Here is a 5,000-nt window from a genome sequence, read left to right as displayed (position 1 = left end):
AGGTTAATCCTTAAGTATTACCTCTTTACCTTTAAATATTTTTACATATTTCATAAGATTATTCATTGATTATTACTTCTTCACAATTAAATATTTTTTACCTTTTTCCTAAGGTTATTCTTTAATTATTACCTCTTCCCGTTTAGATATTTTTACCTTTTTCTAAGGTTATTCCTTTATTATTACCTCTTCACCTTAAATATTTTTAACTGTTTCCTAAAGTTATTTCTTTATTATTAACTCTCTACCTTTAAATATTTTTACCTTTTTCCTTAGGTTATTGCTTGGTTATTACCTCTTCACCTTTAAATATTTTTACCTTTTTCCTAAGGTTATTACCTCTTCACCTTTAAATAATCTTACCTGTTATCTAAGGTTATTCTCTGTTTATTACGTGTCCACCTTTAGATATTTTTACATTTTTCCCAAGGTCATTCCTAGAATATTTCCTCTTCACCATTCAATATGTTTACCTTTTTCCTAAGGTTATTTCTTGATTATTGTCTATTCATCTTTAAATATTTTTACGTTTCTTTTTCTAAGGTTATTTCATTATCACCTCTTAACCTTTAATTATTTTTACTTGTTCATGTATTCCTAGAAATATATAAATTGATACTCAGACACATTCGCATCTTTCAAATCTAGTACAAATATGATTTTGCAATGTTTGAACAAACTGAATTTAAAAACACATTCAAAACGTAAGGTAAAATTTTAGATTTTTAATTATATCTATGGCTACAAATTATTTTGAAGTTTTTTCCCTATACGTGATAGAATTGATGATAGTTTAATACATGATAGGGATGTGATAAGAATCGTAGAGGATGAAAGTTCTCTATACCATTAAAAACGAGGCTATTTTAGTGCCTAATAAATGGAAGTATGTTAGGCAATAAAAAAAATAGGTTTATTATCATGTATCAACTCGCGTAACTATCAACGAAAGTAGGTAAATAAAATTTCCTTATCACGTAAGTAAAGAACCAAAGACTTAGAATCATGATCATGAGACGATATTAACTATATCTCTAAAATTATAGCTTATGTAGGAGATATTTATTCCAATGTTCCTGTTCTTTAATTTTTTTATTTTTTCTTGTTTCATTTCGTCACTGGTCTATTTTCCCTGTTGGAGCTTCTGTGTTTATAACATTCTGATTTTCCAACTAGTGTTGTAGCTTAGCAATTATTAGTAATAATAAGATTTAGTCATTCTTTCAGTTAGAAAAACTAGTACTCCATGAATAAAGTCTTCATTTCATAGGAATTATTCATACGCATTAAAAGATAATGGTATATGAACGTACATTGACTATAGAGGGATTATTACTCATATTAAGACAAAGCATCTATATCTATTAACTTCATTTATAATTGATTATTATTTCGATTATAATTACCAGCTAGACTACAACTGTCGCTGGAAAAGCAGGATGCTTTAAACAGGGAAAAATAACCCAGTGAGGAATGGAAACAAAGGAATAAATAAACTACATGAGAAAATATTTCAAGGAGGGCAACTATATTAAAATATATCTTACGCATATAAACATGGTTCAAACTCCAGCATGTTCCGTGTGGACATTACCTTAAATGCTGCTGCTTTTTACCTAAGATTACCTAAAAACTTTTTCCAATTTTCTTAAATTTTACGCTAGTAAAGCCAATATTACCTTGGAATTACATTAAAACCCTGAAAATGGCATAAAACTAAGGTAATTGCCTTAAAAGTTTAAACCCCGAACATTAACTATAAAAAAGCAAAATACGATGTGAGGGACTATTGGCTTGCATCTTACCTGTTCCCATGTGGTGTCCCAATACATCTCCCTCCATTAAGACAAGAGGATGGAGTACAAGTCTCAGGCTCTTGTACATTACATCGAGTGGTCCGGGTGAGACGAGGAGTGACGATCGACGTCTTGTTAGTGTCAACAACCTGTGGAATTGAGCGATGTTGTTGTTTTTTATAGTAAATCCTATCAACAAGTAATGATTGGGTAGATTTTAGATACTGTAGAATTTTATACAGAGAAAAAGAATTCACCATATGTAAACTCATTTGATAAAATGGAAAGAAAACACGTTAATAGAAGTAGATTGCATAATACTATACTTGAGATCAATAAGGCAAGTTACAAAGGCAGTAAGATACCAAGAGGAAAAGTACTGTGTACCCAAGGGAAGGAACATAAAAAACCAAGTTATGACTGGTAAGGCTAAGATAGTGTAGAGTTCCATACAGAGAAAAAGACTTACCATATTTTTTATAAATACATTTCTGTGTTGTATTGTATTACAGTAAAACCTGTGAGGGGTATTATTAACAAAAATACCAAGAGGAAAAGTTAAGAGCCCCAAAGTGGAGAAAAATAAAAAATCAACAAGTCATGATTAGATAGACTTAAATGCTGTAAAATTTTAAACAATGGGCATTTACCATATTTTTTATAAATACATTTGATATTTTGTATATTAGAGTAAAACCAGTAAAGGGTGTTATAAAAAAAAAACAAAAAAATATTGAGAGAGAAAAAGGACAATGTTGTGTTTTGATAGCGAAACCCCTCAATAATTCACAACTTGGTAGAATTGGATACCGTAGAATTTTATGCAGAGAAAAAGATTTACCATACTTTTCTAAACATATTTGATGTGTAGTATAATATAAAGGATATCTGTAAGGAGTGTTATAAAAAAGTATCAAGAGAAAAAGTAACGTGACCCAAAGGGGAGAAACAAAAAACCAACAACTCATGATTGGATAGACTTAAATACTCTAGAATTTTAAACAGAAAAACGGATTTTACAATATTATCTTATGTAATTACATTTGATATCTTGTATAATACTGCAGTAAAATCTATAAGGGGTGTTGTAGAAACAAAAAAAAAATATTGAGAAAAAGAACAATGCTGTTTTTTTTTATAGCCAAAACCCATCAATAAATCATGATTAGGTACATTTAAATACTGTAGAATTCTATACCCAGCCAAGGTATTTACCATATTATTTTATAAATTCATTCCATACGGTACATTCTGTAATGGCTGTTATAAATACAGAAAAAGGTCGAAAGAAAAGAGATATTTTTTTTTCAAAGTAAAACCCATAAATAAGTCATGATTGGTTAGATATAAATACAGAAAAATTTTATTCAGATAAAAAGTATTTAACACATTTTAGTAAATGCATTTAATATGATGTATAATGTTACAGTAAATGGCTGTAATGGCTGTTAAAAAAACAAAAGATATCAAGATAAAAAGTAATTTTCCTCAAAGGGGAGAAACAAATCAAAACTCATTCGATGGTGTTGGCAATTAAATCATTGCTTCGTAAAACAAACATTTCTGCAGGACTTTATTCTTTTCGTTAGTTTTTATTTCCTTTTATTCCAAACGAGACGATTGGGCTTGTAAGCAAGTGCTTTCCTCCTTGCGTAACAGCGAGGCTAACATTAGTACAGTAATAATAATAACAATAACACTAGTAATGACTAAAGAAAAAAGATAGTAAAAGTAGTAATATTATCTCTCTCTCTCTCTCTCTCTCTCTCTCTCTCTCTCTCTCTCTCTCTCTCTCTCTCTCTCTCTCTCTCTCTCTCTCTCTAAAAAGAAAATTCATGAATATTTCATATCAATTCCTTAGAACTTACCTTTCCACTACACTTCCAACAAAAACGCAAAATAATTTCGAAGAAATTTTCTGTAACCTCGTATCCAGGTCAACACCCTGCTACCACGCCCTATTCTCTTCATTCTTTTAAAGTACTTAGTAACGATACGGGTGAAATTCCACCTTTACTAATGCATTTATATTTTTGTAGGTATTTACATTAACGTACTTGATTTCATGAAAAATATTTTTATGGTGTAAATTTCTTTGTGAATTTGTTTTTTCAGCTAATAATCTGGTTTCTTTAATATTAGAGTTTCAGACTTTCAACAAGTGTCTTATTATTATCTTGCTGTTATAATTACATTGAAAACTGTTAACTTAAAATAAGAGAGATGAGTAAACAAGAAAATCGTCTGAAATACCTATTCCACAAAGCGCACACGCATAAAGACACTTGTGTGTGTATGTGTGTGTGTATATATATATATATATATATATATATATATATATATATATATATATATATATATATATATATATATATATATATATATATATATATATATATATATATATATATATATAAATATATATATATATATATATATATATATATATATATATATATATATATATATATATATATATATATATATATATATATATAAATATATATCCACAATCTATGAAATATTATATTCATACAAAGCTTCCGAAGGGATCACCTACCTTCCTCTTGTTTTGTGAAGAAGGTACATGGTTCCTCCGAAAGTTCAAAATAAATTATTTTTTTCATAGATTTTGGGTTTACTTCATTTATCATATATACACGGAAATTGGCGTATTTTGATATATATATATATATATATATATATATATATATATATATATATATATATATATATATATATATATATATATATATATATATATATATATACGTATATACATATATACGTATATATATATATATATATATATATATATATATATATATATATATATATATATATATACATGGTAATTACCCTAATATTGGGAGGTAGCTGAGATCCTAAAAAGTTGCAGAAATTTGGTTGGTAGTGCCAGGATGCCTCAGCCCAAGCTCCCCTGTCTTCCTCCACAAATGAAGCTTCATATGCTAAATCTCCTACTGCTGTTACCTCAGCGGTCACATAAGTGACCCGATTTACATCAGGGCCTATCATAAATGCGTCACAATCGTTTGCCATTCATTTTTACAATACCAAGTACATCCATATGCCTTTCTCACATCTATCCTCCTGTCACCTAGGCCTTTCTTCACTCCATCCATCCACCCAAATCTTGGCATTCCTCTTGCACTTCTCTCATCAACTCTTAAATTTATCACT

General features: G+C 28.7%; 1 pseudogene; it reads right to left on the bottom strand.

The window, feature by feature from the left end:
- Positions 1-5,000, bottom strand: part of LOC137644250 (putative neural-cadherin 2) — a 150,212-nt pseudogene that overhangs the window by 21,319 nt on the left and 123,893 nt on the right.

Source organism: Palaemon carinicauda, chromosome 7, assembly GCF_036898095.1.
Source record: "Palaemon carinicauda isolate YSFRI2023 chromosome 7, ASM3689809v2, whole genome shotgun sequence".
Taxonomy (NCBI): domain Eukaryota; kingdom Metazoa; phylum Arthropoda; class Malacostraca; order Decapoda; family Palaemonidae; genus Palaemon; species Palaemon carinicauda.
The sequence above is the reverse complement of the archived record's forward strand: the minus strand, read 5'-3'. Positions and strand labels throughout refer to the sequence as shown.